Raw genomic sequence first — 25,137 nt, forward strand, 5'->3', positions numbered from 1 at the left:
GTCGGGAACTAGTGTGTCGGAAACTAGGGTAGAGGGTCGAGGGTCAATGGGTTGAGGGTCGTCGAGGGGTCGAGGGTCGAGGGTCGTCGAGGGGTCGAGGGTCGAGGGGTCAAGGGTCGAGGGGTCAAGGGTCGAGGATCACCGAGGGATCGAGGGTCGTCTAGGGGTCAAGGGTCTCCGTTTAACAAGAATGCCCCCATTATGGATGTGCACAAGTATCCGTGTAATGTTGTCGATCTCATACCCCCTTCCACCCCTACTCGACAAACTCTCTCGAGATTCATAAGAGATTTATCAAGAATGCCCCCATTATGGATGTGCATAATTGTAAGTTTATCCCTGTTTTTTTCTCATCTCATCTACCATTCTATATGTCCACGTTCTCTTGTGTCAATGTATTGAATCCTTTGACACTAGACAACGTGACATATAGAAGGGTAGAAGAGATCAGGAAAAATAGGGACCATTTATTTTCTGCACATCCAGAATGGCGCCATCTTGGTAAATCCCTTAAAGGTTAAGAGAATCTGGGCAGTCGAGGATCGGAACTAGGGTAGAGGGTCATGGGTCGCCGAGGGGATGACGGTCGAGGGTCATCGAGGGGTCGAGGGTCGAGGATCGCCGAGGGGTCGAGAGGGGGACATCAATCAACCCCCTCTCCTCGACCAACTCTCGAGGACACCCAAACCATAGAAAAAACATTCTCGATCTCGTACCCCTCCCACCTCTACATGACAAACTCTCTTGCGATTTATAAGAGATTTATCAAGAATGCCCCCATTATGATGTGCACAATTAAGTTGATCCCTATTTTTCCTGATCTCATCTACCATTCTATATGTGCATTTTCTCTTGTGTCAAAGTATTGAATCCTTTGACACTATACAACGTGACATATAGAAGGGTAAATGAGACCAGGAAAAATAGGATCCATTTTTTTCTGCACATCCAGAATGGCGCCATCTTCTTAAATCCCTTGTTTGACATTCATGATAGAGGTGGTCCGGACATCGGACATGCATGAGAGAGGCGTTCCGGGCCAAACCCTAGAAGCGTTGCCGAGGCCACCCCAAACCCTAGAAGCATCGAGGCCACCCAAATTTACCAAGTTAAAAGAGGGTTGTCGAGGCCATCCCAAACCCTAGAAGTGTTGTGATTAGCTAGCTAGGTCTATGTTTGCCATAATTAATATATCCATCTCTTATGTTTGTACATTAATTGACATGTTGTAATATTTGCAGAAATTATGGATCAACAAAGAGACTTCGACCAAGAAGAGATATTGGGGGACATAATCCGCGACGGAGGTGATGTCTTGTCGTTATTTCTCAATGAAAATGATGGTCTAGAAGAGGAAGTAGGCTATGGTGATCGAACAATGGAGGAGGAAAGTCATGATCATGATGGCTCCCGCGACCGTGATGACGGTTCCGGTGACCGAACAGAGTCGGGATCAGCTGTTGCAAAGTCCGGCAAGGTATATATATATATACATACATATATTGACTCTTCTTTCTTGTTCTACATCCCTCCGGATCAAGCCAAACTTTGGTAACGAGACGAGGCCCGAAGAAAAGGTTGCACCAGGATGAAAGGTTCACGATCATAGAAATCGCAGGCGATGGCCCACCGATTGAACCCCTCCGAACCAAGGAAGCATTTTCTGCTCAGTGCGGGGTTCTTGTTAGGGACATGATACCGAGCAGCATCCACCAATGTTATACGACTAAGAACGAAGACCCTCAAGGTTCTTATGTCGAAGATAAACAAAAAGATGATCTTTGGACCGTGCTGAGGAGGATCCGGATAAGCCAGTTATAGAGCCATTGTTCAAGGCTTATGCTCTCAAGAAGATGGCAGATCTATTCAGGAGGTGGAAGAATGAGTTGAAATCAATGCATGTCAACAAAAATGGGACTCCAGAATTCACCGGCGATTTGAGAAGATAAGATATCACTGGGCCACATTTGTCGCCTACAAGACATCATAGAAGAGTAAGAAGAAGTAAGCGACAAACAAGATAAATGATGCAACGAAGGAGCATCACCATTGCACAGGGTCAGGTGGCTACCTCAAAGCCCGGCTGTTGTGGAACAAGGCTGGAAGTGACCTGATTGTTAAAAGGGTCAAACCAGAGACATTGAACTGGCCAGACCGTTCAAGGACTTGATTCTTTGGGGTTGGGGGAACCTTGGATCCTGAAATAGGGAAGTGCGTTTGGACGGACGAGCAACTTGAAATACCTGTCAAGAAGCTTCAGAAGTATATTGCCGCAGCGTGGGAAGGGACATTCATTCCTGACAAAGAGAACGACAAGCTCACACAAGCCCTCAGGAATCCTGAGCACCCTGGACGAACACGAGGCATGCCAGGCTCCGTTGTGTGGAAGGTTTGTTTTCCCAACGCATGCAGTTACAAAATCCAAGAGAGGAGGAGGAAAGTGGATATGAGCGAACTGCAGAAGCTTCAGGCAAGGGTACGAAAGCTAGAGGAACGACAAATTGTTGAGAACCAGCGAGATCCTGCCCAAGCTACCCCACCATCTCAGCGGTGAAGCAGCGTGGCTTCCACCGAGCTTGTTCGGCAGCCTTACTTCACGGGTCCTAGCTACCCCGTGGATGCTATCACGGAGTCACACCAGTGACAGCTTATGATGCAATGACAGACCGTCAAAGTCAAGGAGGCTGTCAGCTCTGTGTTCCCTCCTGAACCCGACGCAACTTTTTACTGCGTTCCGATTCCACAAGGCTATGTTGTTGTGATGGTGGATGAAATAACAAAGGGATTTGAGGAGCTCCAGCTTGACCACCCAACAGGTGAAGGGGAGACTGAGCTGCGTCTTGCTCTAAAGACTCCATGTCTATGGCAGAAGGAGCACATAAAGCTTCTGAGCTTCCTGCCACCGCCTCCTCCTCCTCCTCCGGCTAGTCAGCTGGGCACTCCGCCTCCTCCGCCTCCTCCTCCTCCTCCAGTGATTGATCAGGGCACTCTGCCTCCTGCTCTGGCGCGTGAGGGCAACAGTACTCCGCCTGCTCTGGTGCGTCCGAGCAGCCCACCTCCTCGTTCTCCGCCTCGTAAGCAACGGCGGAACACAGACGCCGCCCCTCCGGCTGCTCCGGGACATCATAGCACTCCGCCTCCTTCTGCTCTGCCTCGTAAGCAACGCAAGAAGACTGTCGCAGCCGCTCGGGCTGCTCCGGCGTCTAGAAGTACAGCCAGAGGTGGGAGGCAATACAGATACGGTCCATCTCTTAGGCCTGTAGAGAAATTACCGAACGAGATGACTGTGGAGGAAACGATCAGGTCGTTCAAGGCCAAGTGAAGGACTTCTTTGAATCGATAAGAGCTAAGAAACATCCACTTCCGGAGGAGAAGATAGATCCGGTGAAAGTGTAGCGCACTTTGGATGCCTTGGAGCGAGCACCACCGCCTCTGCCGCAAACCAAGTCTGATCGCGTTATTGAAAGGACATACAAGGAAGCGAAGCGGTCGGGAAGTACTTGCGGTGATCAAAGGTTAGCCGAACAAAGAAGAGGGAAAAATTCCCCAGCTCTGTGAACAAGCAAAACAATCGTGCCCCCCGCTCAAGGTGTCTAGCGATATCATCGCTAATCATCCGGGAATGTTGCCCGGTACCAATCCTGGAGATTACCAGCCCGACAATGCACATTTTGATACAATGGAGGTGGACGAATTCAAATACCGGCACGGGAAGCCTCTCGTTAAAACTGGTCATCCTCCTCTAACACCGATGATGCGAAGATTCCATGATTGGTACATGGACATCTGCAGCATGTCTGGGAAGGGTACTTTGACACTGAGAGTTAAAGAGGAGCACGACCTCGTTGGAATTGATCTATTGTCTATTCCATATGAGGAGGTCTTGCAGTTTTTCAATCAAAAGGACCTCAATAAAATAATCGTCACTTGCTCCTGTCTGTAAGTACTACTTATGTAATGAAGCCTCCATATATAGCTCAGCTCTTTCATTGCATGTATATATAATTATCCTCACTATATTATGTAGATTGAATATCGCCGAATGCAAGAAAAGACAAATCGGTGATATTGGATTCATTAACACAAATCTCATAGATGAATGGAATGTTAAACATGATGCCAAACAAACCGAGGCCAACTTGCTACGATCGTTACTTCGAAATCAAAACAAAGATATAACACTCTTTCCTTAAGAATTCAAGTGAGTGTTACTGTCTTGTGCATATTCAGTTTCACTTATTACTCGAGGTTATAGTAATGTAATTGATGAGTTATGCATGCGTGCGCAACTTCCACTTTATTCTGCTAGAGATTAAGCTTGAGCAGGGGCTAGTAACCGTCATAGACTCGAGATGAAAAGATCCCAAGTGAAAGGACATGCAGTGCCCCCATGTGTGGTTTTGGTAATTGATGACATTCTCTATGGACTAATGGCTGCATTGAGTTATATTTGAAGGATTTGTCTGTATGCTTTTCTTGAAGTCCATGTGTTGGTTTGAAGGAGTTTATGAGTTGACCAAGGTGCTATTAAGGAATTATCCAAAGATCTATCATGTGAGTGTTGAGCTTATTGCAAGCATGTCTTGAAGAAGAAGATTGTGTGATCATTCATGTCTACCTTCAAGACATCATCCAAATGTAGAGGGTTGGAAAGATTCAAAGTCGATCAAGACTAAGTCAAGAGTGAATCAAGTTGATCAACATACAAAGCGTACAAGATGTACCGAGGGATCAAGTGATTCCATCGTATGGTAAGCATTGTCCATTATGCTTTGTGTACTAACCAGTGGTCTTCATGAGAGTTCTTTGTATGGTTAGGTTGCGGTGTGCACGTTCAAGTGATGCATCACAAAGAGATCAAGTGCTTGAAGATTGTCCTCCATTTTGGTGAAAATGGACTTGTGAAAATGGTCCAAAGAGTGGCTCTCCCATAGGGGAGTATGGGGGAGCAATCAACTAGTCTTCATCGAGCAAGCGCAATCAAGAAGTTGGTCCAACTTGAGGGAGTCAAGATCGTCATCATCTAGCTCAAGTGGACTTCGTGCAAGGCAAAGGTTTTCCCTTGATAGGTTTTTTATTTTACTGGTCTCATGGTGATAGTTTGAGACCGGGTTATAGGATCGATAGCCATACTATCAAGGGGGGCTCTCAAGTGAGTAGCGTGATCGTATCATTTGTCGAGAGCTCAAACCATTGCATCCTTGCATCATCTTTCTTGATTCTTATTTTTATTTTCTTCTGAGGTCTTAGAGCTTGTGGTTATTTTCGTGACATGCTCTAGTTCATTGAAAACGGATTTCATATGCTTCTTCTATCGCGTTTTCGGTGTTAGAAGTTTTACCGATCTTTTTCGTGGAAGGGTTCTCACCATTTTCTCATGCGACTTTTCTAATTTGCTTCTTATTGATATTTCTATCAAGATTATGTTAGCCCATGTCGTTAGCTTTCCAACAACTTGGTTTCGTTGAATTCGGAGTCCGTTTGTAGAAGTTGTGGCAGTTTTAGTGTTCTGAAAAGGCTGCAGCGGTACTACCGCGGATAGGAGCGGATGTAATTTTTTACTACCGCTCCAAAGCGGTACTATCATGGCTGCTACAGCGATAGTACCGCTCCGGACCAAAAACTCGTCACAAGTCCAGCGGTGCTAGGAACGGATGTATTTTTTTAGTACCGCTCGCAAGCAGTAGTACCGCTACCCTTTGAGGTAGTACCGCCACCCCTAGCGGTAGTACCGTGAGGTCGAGCGGTAGTACCACTCTGTGTGGGCTGTGAGCATAACGGTTGGATTTTCCCCACCTATAAAAGGGGGTCTTCTTCCCCAATAAACCTTATCCTTTAAGCTCGTGTTCTTCCCCCACTGTTGACCTTCTTCGAGCTTGCTAACTCACAATCCCTCCATGGATTCTTGCTCATTTTTTGAGGGAAAAGAGATAGGAGGTCTAGATCCACATTTCCACCAATCACTTTCTCCTCTATGTGAGGGGAACCCCTTCGATCTAGATCTTGGAGTTCTTGGTATTCTCCTTCTTGTTCTTCCTCTCATTTTCTTCCCTAGCACTAGTTGCTTTGGTGGGATTTGGGAGAGAAGGACTTGGGGACTCTGTGTGCCCTTGCCATTGCATTTGGTGCATCAGCTTGAGTTCTCCATGGTGATACATGGAAGTTACAAGTTGTGAAGCTTATTACTCTTGGGTGCTTGGGCGCTTTAGACGGTTGGTGGTGTTCGGAGCTCAATCATTGTGGTGTAAAGCTTTGGGCAAGCGTCGGGGTCTCCAATTAGGTTGGGGAGATCGCCCCGAGCAATTTGACGGGTACCGGTGACCGCCCCCATTGGTTGCTGAAGTGTACAAGTTGGGTGACTGCCCCCAAGGGTTGCCATTTGTATGGGTTCGGTGACCACCCTCAAGGGTCCCTTAGTGGAATCACGGCATCTTGCATTGAGCGAGGGCATGAGGAGATTATGATGGCCCTAGTGGCTTCTTGGGGAGCATTGTGCCTCCACACCACTCCAAGCGGAGATTAGCATCCGCAAGGGTGTGAACTTCGGGATACATCATCGTCTCTATGTGCCTCGGTTATCTGTGACCTGAGCCCTTTACTTATGCACTTTACTTTGTGATAGCCATATTATCTCTTGTCATATATCTTGCTATCACTTAGTTGTCTATCTTTCTTAGCATAAGTTGTTGGTGCACATAGGTGAGCCTAGTTCTTGAAGGTTTTGTGCTTGAAAAATTAACCGCTAGGTTTGTTCCGCATTTGTTCAAGCCTAAACCGTAATTATTTTAAAGCGCCTATTCACCCCCCCTCTAGGCGACATCCATGATCTTTCAATTGGTATCAAAGCCTCATCTCTCTTTATAGAGCTTAACCGCCTAGAGAGTAAGGATGTCGACTAGGGGTTTAGGATTCTCTGACACTTGTAGTTTCGATGGCACAAATTTTGATGTTTGGGTAATTCACATGCTTAATCTCTTTAGGGTCATGGACCCAAATTTAGAGCGAATTGTAGATATGGGTTTTTCTCCTCCAAAGAATCCCCAAAGATTATCTTTAGAGGATGAGAAAAACTATTATCTCAATGCTCAAGCTGCTAATGTGCTTTTTGATGCTTTGAGCAATGTAGTTATATTTCAACTCAGCCGTTCCAGGATGCTCATGAGTTGTGGACATTACTTCAAGATAAATATGGTGTGTCCAAGATTTGTGGGGATGATTGTTCTCCATCCACATCTGGCTGTGTTGCCTTCTCAACTTCCTCTACTTCACCTACATGTGGATTGCCACAAGGTAATGCTAGGGTGAGTAGTATTGGTCATTGCAATGATGATAGTGTGCTTGTTCTTGGTGATCCTTCATTACTATGTTATTGCAATGGTCCTTCTTTGGACTTTAACACTTCAAGCACCTTACATGGTTCACATGCTTGTGTTTATAGTCCTTGCATATTATGTAGAAATTGCTTGCTCAAATCTCATGATGATATGCTTGCTATGTCTTGTTGCCATGATAAAAATGCTTGTATTTCCTCTAGTTGTGCTAACAATGTAGAGGAAACCCAACACTCCATGGAACAAGATATGGTCTTGAATGGTGCCTCAAGGGATCCTGCATCATCATCTATTGCTTTTTGCCTTATGGCTAAGGTGTCAAAGGTATCTCCTACTTTGAACCCCAATATGTCACTTGATGATGATGTTAATGCTAATGATGATAAGGATAATGATGAAGAGAATGACAATACCGCTTCCTTAAAAATTAAGGGAAATGAATTTTAAAGCTCTTCACAAAAATAAACTTGCTCGTTCCATCTTCATGGAAATCATGTCTATTGCCATTGAGGGCAACAAATACATTGAGGAGTTGGAATCTCATCTAGAGGAGCATGAGGTCACCATTGAGAAAATGGAAGCTCATCAGTGTGATTACGCAAATGAGATCGCGGAGCTATCTCGAGCCCTTGAACATGAACAAACCACCTCTGAATCTCTTGAGGAGACTTTTGCTCTAGAACTATCTGTGAAGGAATCTCATGAAAGAGATCTTGAGGTGGCCAATGATTTTGAAACTAAAAATGAGAAGCTTGAAGTTGCACATGCTAAACTTCTTGAGGACTTTGGGCACCTTGAAAATGGCTCAAGGGTCATTAAGAGTGAGCTCATCAAACTCACTGAGTCTCATGCACAACTTAAAGCTTCATATTCTAAAGAGCTTGCCAAGTTGCCTTCTCCTCTTGCTATTATTCATGATGCTTGTGCTACTAACTCTATTTCTAGTGAAGCATTGATAACCCACAAGTGTAGGGGATCGCAACAGCTTTCGAGGGTAGAGTATTCAACCCAAATTTATTGATTCGACACAAGGGGATCCAAAGAATATTCTTAAGTATTAGCAGTTGAGTTGTCAATTCAACCACACCTGGATAACTTAGTATCTGCAGCAGGGTATTTAGTAGCAAAGTAATATGATAGTAATGGTAACAATGGCAATAGTAAAGATAACAATTTTGTAATGATGGTAACAATAGCAACTGAAAAGTAAATAAGCGAAGCACAATATGTAAAAAGCTCATAGGCATTGGATCAGTGATGGATAATTATGTCGGATGCGATTCCTCATGTAATAGTTATAACATAGGTTGACACAGAACCAACTCCAGTTCATCAATGTAATGTAGGCATGTATTCCGAATATAGTCATACGTGCTTATGGAAAAGAACTTGCATGACATCTTTTGTCCTACCCTCCCGTGGCAGCGGGGTCATAATGGAAACTAAGGGATATTAAGGCCTCCTTTTAATAGAGAACCGGACCAAAGCATTTGCACTTAGTGAATGCATGAACTCCTCAAACTATGGTCATCACTGAGAAGTATCCCGATTATTGTCACTTCGGGGTTGTCGGATCAGAACACATAATAGGTGACTATAGACTTGCAAGATAGGATCAAGAACTCACATATATTCATGAAAACTTAATAGGTTCAGATCTAAAATCATGGCACTCGGGCCCTACTGACAAGCATTAAGCATAGCAAAGTCATAGCAACATCAATCTCAGAACATAGTGGATACTAGGGATCAAACCCTAACAAAACTAACTTGATTACATGGTAAATCTCATCCAACCCATCACCGTCCAGCAAGCCTACGATGGAATTACTCACGCACGGCAGTGAGCATCATGAAATTGGTGATGGAGGATGGTTGATGATGACGATGGTGACAAATCCCCCTCTCTGGAGCCCCGAATGAACTCCAAATCAGCCCTCCCGAGAGGTTGTAGGGCTTGGCGGAGGCTTCGTATCGTAAAACGCGATGAAACTTCCTCTCTGATTTTTTTCTCCAAGAAACAGAATATATGGAGTTGGAGTTGAGGTCGGTGGAGCATCAGAGGGCCCATGAGATAGGGGGCGCGCCCAAGGGGAGGGGGCGCGCCCCCCACCCTCGTGGACAGGGTGTGGGCCCCCTGGCCTTCATATTTTGCCAGTATTTTTTATATTTTCCAAAAGTTATCTCCGTGGATTTTCGGGTCATTCCGAGAACTTCTGTTTTATGCACAATAAACAACACCATGGCAGTTCTGCTGAAAACAACGTCAATCCGGGTTAGTTTCACTCAAATCATGCAAGTTAGAGTCCAAAACAAGGGCAAAATTGTTTGGAAAAGTAGATACGTTGGAGACGTATCAACTCCCCCAAACATAAACCTTTGCTTGTCCTCAAGCAATTCAGTTGATAAACTGAAAGTGATAAAGAAAAACTTTTACAAACTCTGTTTGCTCTTGTTGTTGTAAATATGTAAAGCCCGCATTCAAGTTTTTAACGAAGATTATGAACTAACCATATTCATAATAACACTCAGGTCTCATGTTACCTCATATCAATGGCATAATCAACTAGCGAGCAATAATAATTAAACTCGGATGACAACACTTTGTCAAAACAATAATAATATGATATAACAAGAGGGTATCTCGCTAGCCCTTTTTGAGACCGCAAAACATAAATGCAGAGCACCTTCAAAGATCAAGGACTGACTAAACATTGTAATTCATGGTAAAAGAGATACAGTCAAGTCATACCCAATATAAACTAACAGTAATGCATACAAACGACAGCGTGCTCTCTAGCGGGTGCTTTTTAATAAGAAGGAGATGACTCAACATAAAAGTAAATAGGTAGGCCCTTTGCAGAGGGAAGCAGGGATTTGTAGAGGTGCCAGAGCTTGATTTTAAAATAGAGATGAATAACATTTTGAGCGGCATACTTTCACTGTCAACGCAACAACTATGAGATGGCGATATCTTCCATACTACATGCATTATAGGCAGTTCCCAACCAGAATGGTAAAAGTTTATACTCCCCCTGTCGGTGTCAAAACCGGTGGATCTCGGTAGGGGGTCCTGAACTATGCGTCTAGGCGGATGGTAACAGGAGACAAGGGACACGATGTTTTTACCCAGGTTCGGGCCCTCTCGATGGAGGTAAAACCCTACTCCTGCTTGATTAATATTGATGATATGGGTAGTGTCGGTGTCAAAACCGGCGGATCTCGGGTAGGGGGTCCCGAACTGTGCGTCTAGGCAGATGGTAACAAGAGATGAGGGACACGATGTTTTTACCCAGGTTCGGGCCCTCTTGATGGAGGTAAAACCCTACGTCCCGCTTGATTAATATTGATGATGTGGGTTACAAGAGTAAATCTACCACGAGATCAAGGAGGCCAAACCATAGAAGCTAGCCTATGGTATGATTGTTGTTCGTCCTATGGACTAAAGCCATCCGGTTTATATAGACACCGGAGAGGGCTAGGGTTACACAGAGTCGGTTACAAAGGTAGGAGATCTACATATCCGTATCTCCAAGCTTGCCTTCCACGCCAAGGAAAGTCCCATCCGGACACGGGACGAAGTCTTCAATCTTGTATCTTCATAGTCTTGGAGTCCGGCCGATGATGGTAGTTCGGCTATCCGGACACCCCCTAGTCCGGGACTCCCTCGGTAGCCCCTGAACCTGGCTTCAATGACGATGAGTCTGGCGCACATATTGTCTTCGGCATTGCAAGGCGGGTTCCTCCTCCGAATAATTTATAGAAGATCGTGAACACCAGGATAGTGTCCGGCTCTGCAAAAATAAATTCCACATACCACCGTAGAGAGAATAATATTACACCAGATCAATCTGCTGACGTATTCTGCGGCGTGACGTCACACCACTTCCAAGCCTTTACTCGAATTGTTTTTATTGTTCCACCTCAGCGCGTTTAGCGAGGCGGTTTCCCTGGCACGTCTTGTCGAAGCAGAGATAGTGTTCCCCTTATTCCGGGATTCCCATCAATACGGACGTGGGTAACCCAACCGCGCCCGTTGCCACGCCCCCTCCATCGAAGGCGGGTTCCAAATGGTCACGGGGACGGCTCTTGGTATTCTTCCTCTTTATAATGAGACCAAGGCCCGTTCTTTTTATTCAATCCTCTATCGAATCCGCCCCTCTCCCTGAGTTCCAACACCCAGGGCTCCGAATTCAGGTACCTTTGATCCTCGACAATGTCCGGTCCTGATCTACGAGGCCAGTGGATGCCCTCCTCCGTCACGGAGGAGGACGTGCTAAAGCTGAGAGATGCCACGTACTTAACCTACGAGATTTCGCATAGGCTGCCTGCCCGAGGGCAAGTTATCCCAACTCCCGATCCTAGCGAGATCGTCGTGTTCATGTCTCACTTCCGTCGGGGTTTAGGCTTCCCGACGGATCCCTTCATGAGGGGGCTCATGTTTTACTATGGGCTGGAATTCCACGACCTGGCTCCGTAGTCCATCCTCCATATCTCATCATTCATTGTCGTCTGTGAAGCCTTCCTCCGCACTACCCCTCACTTCGGCTTATGGCTCAAAACCTTCAATGTGGAGCCGAAGATGATTGAGGGGTGTCAGGCAGAGTGCGGCGGGGCGGTTATAAGCAAGAGGGCCGAAGCTCCATGGCCTAAGGGCTCTTTCCAAGAGGAGCTTGGCTTGTGGCAACAGGAGTGGTTTTATATCACCGCTCCCCGGGGCAGCAGGCAGAAGCCGCCGCCCGTCTTTCGCTCGGGCCCTCCATAGCAGCTGACGTCATGGGTCAACAAGGGGCGTGACTGGGGGCCGCCCAAAGACGTCCTCCTGTTGCAGGACCGGATTCGAGTCCTCCAAGAAAGGGAGATCAATCTGGTCGCAGTGGTGCAGGTCATGTTGATCCGGCGCCTACTGCCCTGCAAACGTCGCCCCCTCCGTCTGTGGGAATTTAATCCGGAGTGGCCGCGAGCTCTTCAACACTTCATGGGTTTGACTCCCATGGAGATGTATAAACTATTCTTTGGATCGCAAGAGACGCATCCGGAATTGACCGAGGACGCTGGCCTAAGCTGCAATCGCCCGGATACTCAAGTAAGTAGCCCTGTGTCCGGACACACCATCCATTTATTTATCATGAGCTTGCCTTTTAACCAGCTATCCCTGGACAGGAGTGGATAGCGCAAGCACAATTGATACGGTGTCCGGCCCCCCTCCCTGAGACCACGCAGGATCCCGTGTTAATCAAAATGTTGGAGGTTGCACCTTCGAATGAGGGCGAAGGGGGGCACGGGGAAACTGTCACCTCTGCCAGGGAGGCGTTTAGTAAGGGAGGAACCAAGAGTCCCTCCTTCCAGGGGGAGAAGAGGAACGCTTCCGAAGACCCGGAGGCCAAGGCCTCAAAGCGGGGAAAGAAATCTGTATCGGAAGGTCCTGCGCCAGAAAGTGCCCCGGCCGTACTGTCTCCTCGGAGGAATCAGCCCTCTAACAAGCGGTAAGTGAAAAGGGGGATTTTAATATTATCAGACACCCCTGCTTAATGTATAAAGGTAACAAAGTTTTTACCTTGTAGTTCGGATCCCAGCCCATCTCAGCACAGCTCATCTTCGGGAGACCTTCGTCCGGAGATGATGAAAGCGAAACACCTTCATCTGGCGCCCTGTCGTGCGGGGCGGACGACCCTGAGGTGTTGTCGCGGAGGGTCTCCCCGAATCTGGCGGGTCCGGAGAGTTCGGCGCCCATTGGAGTACGGCCGGTGGAGCTGCAGGATTTGCTTAAGAGGGCGTCCATCTCAGAAGATCACCGCACATTAATGGGTGATGTGATTGAGAGGATCTCGTCCGCCAAAACCGGGTTGTATGAGGCCGTCGGAAGTTTACTGACGGGATTTGAGGTACGCAAAAAATGACATACCTGTTGACAGTTTTGCACATGAATTGCGCCATGTATAGATAGTAGCCCCCTAGACTTGGTATGCTGTCGAAAACGACAGCGTGCCTAGGATCGTAATCTCGGTTATTAACTGTCGCCTTTCCCATGCAGGTGGCGGAATGTTCGGTGGCCAGCCGGACTGATGAATTTGCCGAGCTGAAGAAGCAACTCGACGCTGCAGATGCAGACATCTCGCTGGTCAATAGGTGACTTGATGAGTCACAAGGTATGTGGTTGCCCCGCGGATGGTTAGGAAGGGAGCTGACGCCCATTCCTTACAAATTGTACGCTTAGATGCAGATGGTGCTGCTGCTGTGGAGGACCTTCGAGCAGAACTTGCTCGGGCCAAGGAGCAAGCCAGAAAGAGCGAGGCGGCTGCCTTGAAGGCAGCGAAAGGGCTAGAAGCCGAGAAGGCTGCTCACTGCCGAAGCAGGGAAGAGATGGCTGGAGTGGCCATGAAATTAAGAGTTGCTACCGACCGCCTGGAAGTTCTTGAAGGAGAACGCCGAGCGGAGCAAGAGGACCTGAAGATGCCCGTAGTGCGATGCAGGCTATGAAGGAGGAACTGCGTCAGGTCGGAGACATTGTGGCTGGAAAGCCCTTTATGCTGCGTAGGAAGTTCACGGATCCGAAGTATGCTCAGCTGGGCCGATTGTACGGTGCGGAGGATCCTTATTTGGACTTGGCGGTGAGTGCGGCTGATGCAGTCATGCACTTTCGAAGCCAGGAGGATCATGAAATGGATTAGCTTTTTTGGTCTCAATTCCATAGTCCGGAGCGTCCACTTCCATTGAGTGATCCGCTGGTTGAGTGGGCTGAGCTGAATAGATTGTCCAGACTGGCCATGACGGATGTGGTAACTCATTGTGGCCGAAAAGGCCCAAGTCGAAGAGTTATTTTGGCTTGTTGCAGCAATTCCTTGGGGCAGTGCCGCATATTAAGGCGATGAAGCGGTCGGCATGCATAGAAGGTGCGCAGATGGCTCTCGCCCGTGGTAAAACATACTGGGCGGAGATGGAATGCCACCGCTGTTGCATCCCGGGGTTCGGACAGAAGCCGATTCCCCACCGAGCATTACTTTGAGGAAGTCCTGCAGGGTGCTCGTATAATAGAGTCGCAGTGCTCGAAAGATGTTATGTTTGAATGACATGTATGATTTCTAAGATCTTGTTTATAATGCAATGACTTTTTATACTTGTGTGTTCAAGTATTGAACTATCTCCTGTGCGGCCGTATATGTATGTATAATCTGAAAGATGGCAGTCTTTGGCTTCAGCCCCCACGCACATGGTGCGGGGGTGTTTGCAAAAAGAAAAATGCTTTTTCACACTTAATCCAACGTCTTGGTCCTTTTAAGGAGGTGATAGCATAGCAAACTAGGCAACCGGACTATAATGCTTTATCGCTTTCACTTAGCCATAGGAGCTCGAATATGGGGCTACTATATAGCCCCTGATGGCACCGCGCTTCTCCGAACTTGGGGCGCGTATGTGCCTGACCGGGAAGCGGTCCTTCGTCAAAGAGGAGGAATTCTAAACATTCCAATGGTCGATTGAGTGGTTGACCAGTCTCCCGCTATATCATGACAGTCAGTTTTCGGCTTTCTCTACTGAGGTGCTCTCCCGGCCGAACCGGGGCACAATCGCAGTAGTTCTCCTGGTGCCGCGTTAGCCGATGATACGGAAGTAAGGCAGCAAAACACAGGAGCCGGGCAAACCCAACATTTGACCAAAGACATGATTCGGAGCTGATGCATATAAGGCCTAACTCGAGACGCCGAACACTCCCTGAGGTGTTCGGTCTTTATGATATCGGGCAGAATAAAGCCCTAAGCACCTAGTGTCCAGGTACAGGCGGGAACTTCTGACGCGGCCGATGCCAAAACGCCAGCCTCCTCCTCGGCTCTGGTAGGAAACCGGGGGATGTGTATCAACAAGAGACAGTGAGAAAGGTTTACGCAGGGTCTTAATCTGAAAAGAATCCTTGCAACGGGTCCCTACTGCACGTCTGTGCCCATGTCTCCGTTGTGCTGTATCCTGGACGGGTGTAGCACGTGCTTCATCTTTAAAAGAGAAGGACTTACTTTCTAAGAAATATCGTGCAAAAACTGTATCAAAATAAAGTATAATTTGGAAGATGAAGAAAGTTGAGCTTTATTAGCTTTCATCATTTATGCGCGCGGCCCCCTAAAAAAGGGGGTATGCGGCTGGGAAGCCCCTTGTTAAGTTATGCCGGACTCGTCTAACCATGTCCGAGGTCTAGATGACCTGTTTTTAGGGGCTTTGACCTGCAAGGTCGGAATAATGTGTGGTTGTCTAGGCAGCCGCACATTCTCTGTGGTCGAGAGACACCTGGAGTTTTAAGAATATGCCACATGGACCGGGCATTTTTAAGCGTAAGAGACGCGTAATGTGGTATTGCATTAAAGCGGGCGAAAGCTGCACGCCCCAGTAGTGCTTAAGGGCTACTGCTAAATGGGGCGATGGAGGGTGAGCTTTTCGCGACGGAGGTTGTCGGATGAACCGAACACGACCCCTAGTGGTACAGAGCCTGTAAAATTGGCTCAAAAGGCCTGGTGTCACTCCTTTGAAGGAAGTGCTTGCTATAGTGAATTTTGGTGGGTTCTATCCCCAGTCTGCAGACGGTGTCCTGGTATAGCAGGGGTCGTGCTGCGTGTTATCATGTGAAGTGAGTTCACTGTTTTGACTTCTAATGGGAAAGTCTTTTGGTTTCCGGAGCGCTGCTTTTGGGTTTCGTCACTTTCACTTGGTGTGTCGAGCCCTTTGTGTTCGGCGTTAAGTCGGCCGGACTGCTTGAAGACCCAACAATCTCTGTGGGTATGGTTTGCAGGCTTCCCGGAGGTACCGTGTATTTGACACAGTCTATCCAGGATCTTGTTGAGGTTGGATAGCTCGTCACTGTTATCCTTTAAGGGCAGTGTTTTGTTGTTCGGCCGAGAGCTTTTGAATCCGGCGTTGACCGCCGTACTATTTGGGCCATTCTCCTTATTCCGGCGCTGATCTTTTTTGCGTCGTGATTTCCCATTTCCATCCATGATTTCGGATGTACTCGGGTCGCTGGTGCTGCATCTAGCCAACCAGCTATCTTCCCCCGCGCAAAAGCGGGTCATGAGACTTGTTAGTGCGGCCACTGTTCTTGGTTTTTCCTGGCCGATGTGTCTGGCGAGCCATTCGTCTCGGACGTTGTGTTTGAAGGCGGCTAAGGCTTCAGCGTCCGGACAGTCGACTATTTGGTTCTTTTTAGTGAGGAACCTGTTCCAGAATTTGCGTGCTGATTCTCCGGGCTGTTGAGTTATGTGACTTAAATCATCTGCATCCGGAGGCCGGACATAAGTCCCCTGAAAATTTTCTTGAAACGCATCCTCAAGCTCTTCCCAACTCCCAATCGTATTTTCTGGGAGGCTTTTAAGCCAATGCCGGGCCGGCCCTTTGAGCTTGAGGGGAAGGTATTTTATGGCATGGAGATCGTCTCCTCTTGCCATGTGTATGTGTAGGATATAATCCTCAATCCAGACTCCGGGGTTTGTTGTTCCATCGTATGCCTCTATGTTTATGGGTTTAAATCCCGCTGGAAATCCATGATCCAGTACCTCGTCGGTAAAACATAGTGGGTGTGCGGCGCCCCTGTATTTGGGTGTGCCGTTGTCTTCAAATGCTCGGCTGGTTGTGTTACTTCCTGGAGTCTTCTTTTTTGGCCCATAGATAGACCTGGCCGGGTTATCCTTTTTCTGAAGATCTTTATGCTGATCATGTGCCGGCTTGTGTGTGGCGCCCCATGTTGCTCTTGGCCTGTCATCTGGTCGTCTATCCGGCCAGGCGGCCCCTTTCTTTTTTGACTGCGGGGGCTCGAAGGCCTCCTCGTCAAATTCGGGCAACAACTTGCGCTTCGGGTAGCTCTTTGTCTGGTGATTAGTGCCATATTTATCTGCGGTGTTGAGTACTTTGCTCCATCTTATTCTGAGTGTGTCTTCCGCTGTTTTGAGCTTCCGCTTTTGCTTCTTCAAACTTCTTGCAGTGGCGACGAGCCTGTTATGGAGATTCATATGCTCTAGTGATGTGAGATCATCTTCGCCGGGGATGGGTTGCTTGTCCGGTTCATGTCCGGCTGGCTGCTTGTTGACGTGTGCGTCGTCCACTGCTTCGCCCTGCTCTAGGGCCGGGTCCATATGGGTACCGTTTTTGTCGATGCCGGTCTTCGGGCGGCGCTTGCGTCGCTGCTTTCTTTGTCTGTTGGGGGAGTTGTCCTTCGACACGTCCCATTTTTCCTCATTGTCGCTTCCTTTTGGTGTGTCCACCATGCATACGTTGTGGGATGGGGTGGCTTTCCTGCGCCCATTAGGTGTTGGTTCTTGGTCGTCCCCGGCATCGTCGTCCATACCGTCGATGTCCTCGGAGTCGTAGTCTAGCCTGTCAGTTAAATCGTCGACAGCGGCTACCAAGTGGGTGGTGGGTGGGCTTTCAATTTCTTCATTGTCCGCATCCTAGCCATCCTGACCACAATCTGGCCAGGTCTCTCCTGATAATGAGAGGTATTTTAGCGAACTCAAGATGTCGCTGAAAGGTGAGTGTTGAGAGACGTCCGCTGTGGTGAACTCCATGATCAGCGCCCAGTCGGATTCGATCGGGGCGGGCGCGGGAGGTTCGGAGTCCGGCGAGGAGTCCGGCACCTTGGAGTCACGAGCTTTATGAGGGACGAAGTTAGTGTTCGGCTCTATCACCGTAGAGGTTGCAGCCCCCGAGGAGGTGTCTAGGCATCCATCCTCGATCTGCGGGGCTGGCTCCGAATTGAAGATCGGAGTGGTTTCGAGTGCGGCCTCCAGAGTACTGTCCGGCGGCAGAGCTAAATCATGCCCGACGTGACAGTGCGGCACGCTCGGATGTGGCTCGAATCCGTCGAAGATCAAGTCCCCGCGGATGTCAGCCGTGAAGTCCAAACTTCCAAATCTGACCTGACGGCCCGGGGCGTAACTTTTGACCTGCTCTAGATGGCCAAGTGAATTGGCCCGCAGTGCAAAGCCACCGAATACGAAGATCTGTCCGGGGAAGAAGGTCTCACCCTGGACGGCGTCGTTGATGATGATCGAAGAAGCCATCGAGCCTATCGGTGACGACACAGAGGAACTCTCAATGAAAGCACCAATGTCGGTGTCAAAACCGGCGGATCTCGGGTACGGGGCCCCGAACTGTGCGTCTAGGCGGATGGTAACAAGAGACGAGGGACACGATGTTTTTACCCAGGTTCGGGCCCTCTTGATGGAGGTAAAACCCTATGTCCTACTTGATTAATATTGATGATGTGGGTTACAAGAGTAAATCTACCACGAGATCAAGGAGGCTAAACCCTAGAAGCTAGCTTATGGTATGATTGTTGTTCGTCCTATGGACTAAAGCCATCCGGTTTATATAGACACCGGAGAGGGCTAGGGTTACACAGAGTCGGTTACAAAGGTAGGAGATCTACATATCCGTATCGCCAAGCTTGCCTTCCACACCAAGGAAAGTCCCATCCGGACACGGGACGAAGTCTTCAATCTTGTATCTTCATAGTCTTGGAGTCCGGCCGATGATGGTAGTTCGGCTATCCGGACACCCCCTAGTCTGGGACTCCCTCAGGTAGTACAAGAGTTGATCTACCACGAGATCAGAGAGGCTAAACCCTAGAAGCTAGCCTATGGTATGATTGTTGTTCGTCCTACGGACTAAAACTCCCCGGTTTATATAGACACCGGAGAGGGATAGGGTTACACAGAGTCGGTTACAATGGGAGAGATCTTCATATCAAATCACCAAGCTTGCCTTCCACGCCAAGGAAAGTCCTATCCGGACACGGGACAAAGTCTTCAATCTTGTATCTTCATAATCCGGGAGTCCGACCAAAGGTCATAGTCCAGCCATCCGGACACCCCCTAATCCAGGACTCCCTTAGTAGCCCCCGAACCAGGCTTCAATGACGATAAGTCCTGCGCGCAAGTTTGTCTTCGGCATTGCAAGGTGGATTCTTCTCCAAATTCCATGTGCCTGTCGAATAGTGTTCGGCCTCTAGTGCGTGCTGCTCTCCTCAGGTTATGTGCCCAATAACGACCACCTTCCACGTGTCAAACAATTGCGAAAAGCCAGAGAGTTTTTTCATTTACCCCCCTAGCCGCGTAAATGAGCCGCCCATAAAAGAGACGGGGATTTAGATCCAATTCACACCACCTTCCCTTGGCGAGCATTCAGCAGAGAGCTTTCGACAGACATCCATTCCACCATGGCCGGTCGATGCAGCTCCTCCTCTCGCCTCTCCAGCCGTCGACCCGGAGATTGGGAGCGGTGTTCCGTCTCGCATAGCGAGCTAGTAGTGCTTCAATCCAAGGGGCTCCTCCCCCCAGCGTATATGGTCCCAATTTGAGCCGGGATTGCCACCTATAGCGGCGGAGAGCAGGCGAAGAGCGTCCCCAATCCCTCCCAAGGAGAGTGGGTATGCCTAGTCCCTTATTTAATAAGAGGACTCAGATTTCCAATTCACCCGTTTCTCCCAGGGCTACTGGAGTTTTACGGCCTCCAGCTACACAACCTCATGCCTGCCTCCGCATTGCATATTGCGGGCTTCGTGGCCCTCTGTGAGCTGTTTTGGGGCATCGAGGCCCATTTCGCGCTGTGGAAGAGGTTGTTCTGCCTTGTGCCCCGTTCTCAGGAGGGGTCAATTTATCAAGTGGGCGGAGCCGAACTATGGCGCATCCCCGGGACCGGATATCTATCCGGAACCCCAAAGAAGGTGTCCGAGGATTGGCCTTCAGAATGGTTTTATATAGATGACGTCCCCCTACCGTACCCTGTACGGATCGGCCTCCCTGAGTTCCATAACGCTCCGTTGAAGAAACGCCTGAGCTGGTGCCCACGGAACCCTCAGAGGGAAACTGAAAGGGACATCCTTCACCTGATGAGCCGGATAAGGTTGTTGGCTCATTCCGGATTGACCATGATCGAGGTCATGGCCATATGCATTATGCGGGGGGTGCAGCCGCTTCAGTACAGAGGCCACCCCATGTGGGATTTCAACGGGGAGGACGACGCCACCCGGTGCGGTCGCAAGGGGCCGGATTCTGCTGCCACTCTAACGAAGATTATATCCGCTTTGTACAATGGAGAAGAAGAGGAATTCCTCCGTGTCAACCCACGGGGCGGATTCTCCATGTACAATCCTCCAAGCTGGGTGAGCGAACATTTTCACTTGCCTACCTGTTTTCAAATTCCCATAATTGAGTACTTAGTCTAGCAATTTTAACGCAGGAGCTGCGCCAGACTGTGAAGGAGATAAACAGCCCTCCTCCAAAACCCGAGGACCCGGAACGGTCCCTCGACCCGGACTCCCAAGAGGACCCGGACTTATGTGTGGAGCTAATTGATGGGGTGTTTCATCAATTGAGTAAGGACAATACCTTAGTGGCCATTACGGCCGACTATCCCGGACTACTTCCAACCTAAAAGGTAACCGAGACCGAAGTCACAGTACGTTCAAGAGGATCCATCCATGCTTTATTTTAATTGTCGTAAACCAATAGTGTTTCATTTTGCAGGGGAAATCCTTGAGGCGGAGGGCCGAGCCCGCCGTGGGTAGCCAACAAGGGCCATTGAAGCCAGGTGAGCTAAAAAGGAGTGCGGACCGGATCGAGACTCCGGCGCAACGGTACGGCGCGCAACTTTAACGCCTAGGGTTTATGCCCTCAAGTCATACTAACGCTCATGCTCTCCTCAGGAAGAAGAGCGCCCGCCGGACTATATCTACCGGCCAGGCTGCAAGGCCGGGTCCGGAAGCGGAGGCGAACATGGGGCGCGCACCGGACGTTCCTCCGACAGAGGACGCGGACGGGCTATCTGCCACCCATTCAGAGGTGGATAGTGCCATGAACCACAGGCATCGCCGGACTGTTCTTCGTGACGCATGTTTTTCCCAAGAGGCGTTGGACGCCTTTAATATGGGAGATGCGTACCTCCGTGCCGCTCAAAATGGTCTAGCCAGAGCCACAGAGCAGTATGTGAAAGACATACGGGTGAGTAAATCTGATGGTTATATATGTCAGTAGCCCCCGACACTTGAAACAGTTAAGATAACTGATTTAAGGATCATATGTTATGCAGGATCTTACAAAAAAGTATACGCAACTGTCCCAGGAGCTGGAAGAGTGCAAGGCCCAACTTGAGGCCGCACTGGCTGCTTCAGAGAATGCCAAGGGGACCCCCTCAGGTAATATATGCTTCGAAAGATAATTCTGTTGTGAATTGCGGCATGTGTGCAATTCTGACAATAACAGTGCAAATGGGGCCGAAGTGGATCCGGACAAGCAACAACTCCTGCGCCAGTTAAAGGCCGGCGAGAGCGTGCTGACGAGGGTGAGGCAAGAGAAGAACAAGCTTCAAGACGCCAATACCCAGCTGGGCGAGGAACTAAAGGATGTTCGTGCTCAGCTGTCTGATTTCGTAAAGGAGAATCGGTGACTTCAACGCGGCATTTTTAGTAAGTGCTTGGACGAATCTTGAAAAAAGAGTTCGAGGAGGAAGTCGTTCAGCGGGGGACCTTCTTCCCGAGCTGTTGCAACTGCATGAACGAGTTTGGCAGGTGATGCAAGGCATCATCCAGGCTATGTGGCCATCCCTCTCCATGCCCGAAGGCCTTGGAGATCTTGTAGAGAAGCTGAAGGGAGTGCGGCAGCGCTTACGGTTATGGAAGATATCGGCCTGCCGTCAAGGTGCCAGGGAGGCCATGGTGAAGACTCGGTACACGAAGGCTGACCCGAACCACATGGCCGAGGTCGGCCCTGTGGGGCCCGACGGGAAGGAGATCCCTGTCAGTTTAGTGTATGGCCAGGTAGAGCTAGCTGCCAAGTATTCCCAACAGGATTGTAAATTAGACAGCCTGTTGGATGGTATTGAAGAAGAATATACCTAGTCAAATTGACTATGTAATTTAAAATGACATGTAAAATGCCTTCTAGCCGGATTGTAGATCGTTTGTCATTGCAGACCTTTTCGCTTCAACCTCTGGACCCGATAGTCCGGAGTGTGTCCGAATACCCTCTCGGTTATGTAAGACCCCGGGCATGCATGGAGACCAGGCGTAGGGGTCATAAGTGCTTTAGCAGACAAGTGCCCAACTATTTATGTTATATTACATGGTTAGTAAGAAACATCTTCTAGGGAGAATAGTTCCGTTAGGGGTTCCTTTCCCTGGGAGGCATGCCCTAAAGTGCATGTCCGGACTACGAAAAGAAAGCAGAAAAGCATCTGGGGGCAGATAAATAAACAAGTGAAAAATCATCTTTTAGTTCACCGACCAAATATTCCCTTAAGAACGCTAGCTTTCGGCTTCACCCAGTCTGAGGTACACATTTGGCTGACCCGGCAGTAACAATCGCAGAGGTGCTCCCGTTACCACCTAGCCGAACAAACGGGGACATAGGGGTAAGCACAGGAGCCAGGCAACCCAGCTTGGCCAAAACTTAAGTCATATCGATGCATATAATGGTGTATAAAAGGTTCATGCGGAAGTGTCACACATGTTTTGGGCATGAGGCCCATTTATATAAACTTCTGATAAAGAATCCCCCAGGTATAATGAGCGCGGGTGGCGTGTCAAGTATGTGCGAACAACACGTAGGCAAGCCCCTAAAGGCTTGGGAGAAAAGGGGGGAGAAGGAGAGAAATACCAGGCAGCTAATTTGAAATAAATAAATAAAGGGACATAGGAAGGAGACGAACACAAAGTCCGGTGCTAGGCGTAGAATCTTCGTAGGTGTGCTGGGTTCCATGGGTTCGGCTCGAGTCGGTTGTCCGATCCATTTCGCAGACGGTACGCTCCGCCAGTCGGGACTTGGTCGATTATGAAGGGACCCTCCCATTTGGGCTTTAGTTTGTCCTTTTTCTTGTTCGGCAGGCATAGAACTAGTTTGCCAACGTCATAAGTTTTGGCCTGCTGTTGATAAAATGCGGAACGGGCTTTTGCCACGTCGCGCTCCTCCTCCAATGCGTCCAAGTTGTCCTGTCGATCGAGCCCGGCTTCTCTTTCTTTGTACATGCGCACGCGAGGTGAGTCATGAATTATGTCGCAGGGTAGGACTGCCTCTGCGCCATATACCATAAAAAATGGTGTGAATTTGGTAGTGCGATTCGGCGTGGTCCGCAGCCGCCAGAGTACGGAGTCGAGCTCCTCTACCTAGTGTGTGTTAGATTCCTTGAGGGGTCGCACTAGTCTGGGTTTGATGCCACTCATGATGACACCGTTGACTCGCTCGACATGACCGTTAGTTTGTGGGTGATAGACTGAAGCGTAGTCGAGCTTAATGCCCATGTTTTTGCACCAGAGTTTAACTTCGTCAGCCGTAAAGTTTGTGCCGTTGTCAGTGATGATGTTGTGGGGGACGCCATAACGGTGTACAACCCCGGATATGAAGTCTCTCACCGGTCCGGATTCATCCGTCTTAACAGGCTTGGCCTCTATCCATTTGGTGAATTTGTCCACCATGACCAGTAGATATTTTTGCTTGTGGGTTCCTCCTTTAAGGGGTCCAACCATGTCAAGCCCCCAGACCGCAAAAGGCCAGGTAATGGGTATGGTTTGTAGGGCGGTAGGCGGCATGTGGCTTTGATTAGCGAATAATTGGCAACCGACGCATCGCTTGACTAAGTCCTGAGCGTCTGCCCGGCCGTCGGCCAATAAAAACCGGTATGGAAGGCCTTGCTCACAAGGGCTCGGGCTGCAGCGTGGTGCCCGCTGAGTCCGGCGTGAATTTTAGCCAGAAGGTTTCGCCCTTCCTCTTCGGAGATACATCTTTGAAGGACTCCGGTGGTGCTTTTCTTATAAAGCTCTCCTTCGTGGACTTTATAGGCTTTTGATCGCCGCACTATGCAGCGTGCCTCATTTTGGTCCTCGGGAAGTTCCTGCCTAGTTAAGTACGCTAAGAATGGTTCTGTCCACGGGGCAATTACTGCCATTATTAAGTGGGCTGAGGGTGTGACTTCATTGATGGAGTCTTCAGTTGTGTCAGGGTGTTCGGGGTCAGGTGATGCGGCCAGGTCCGGATTGTGATTTCCAGATTCCCCTTCCCACTGTACGGATGGCTTGAATAGCCTTTCCAGGAAAATGTTGGGGGGACTGCATCGCGCTTTGCGTTGATGCGTGCCAGGACGTCTGCTGCCTGATTATTTTCCCGGGCTATATGGTGGAATTCCAGCCCTTCGAACCGAGCTTACATATTTAGGACTGCGTTGCGATAAGCTGCCATTTTCAGATCTTTGGCATGAAAGTCCCCGTTTATTTGGGATATCGCGAGGTTCGAATCCCCCCGCACCTCTAGGCGTTGAATGCCCATGGAGACTGCCATCCGGAGGCCATGTAGCAGGGCCTCGTATTCGGCTGCATTGTTGGAGTCTGTATACATTATCTGGAGTACATATTGAACTGTATCTCCTGTTGGGGACGTCAAGACAACGCCAGCCCCCAGACCCGCCAGCATTTTGGAGCTGTCGAAGTGCATGGTCCAGTTGGAATATGTGCCATACTCTTTAGGGAGTTCGGCTTCAGTCCATTCAACGACAAAGTCGGCCAAGGCTTGCGACTTGATGGCTCGTCGTGACTTGTATGTTACGTCGAACGGGAGGAGCTCAATGGCCCATTTGGCAATCCGGCCCGTTGCGTCGCGGTTGTTTATGATATCGTTAAGAGGTACTTCGGAGGCTACTGTTATCGAACACTCTTGAAAGTAGTGTCATAGCTTCCGGGATGCCATGAACACTACGTATGCTATCTTTTGAGAATGCGGGTACCGAGACTTGCATGGAGTGAGGACAGTGGACACGTAGTATACTGGTTTCTGGACAGGGAATT

Source organism: Triticum aestivum, chromosome 4B, assembly GCF_018294505.1.
Source record: "Triticum aestivum cultivar Chinese Spring chromosome 4B, IWGSC CS RefSeq v2.1, whole genome shotgun sequence".
Lineage (NCBI taxonomy): Eukaryota > Viridiplantae > Streptophyta > Magnoliopsida > Poales > Poaceae > Triticum > Triticum aestivum.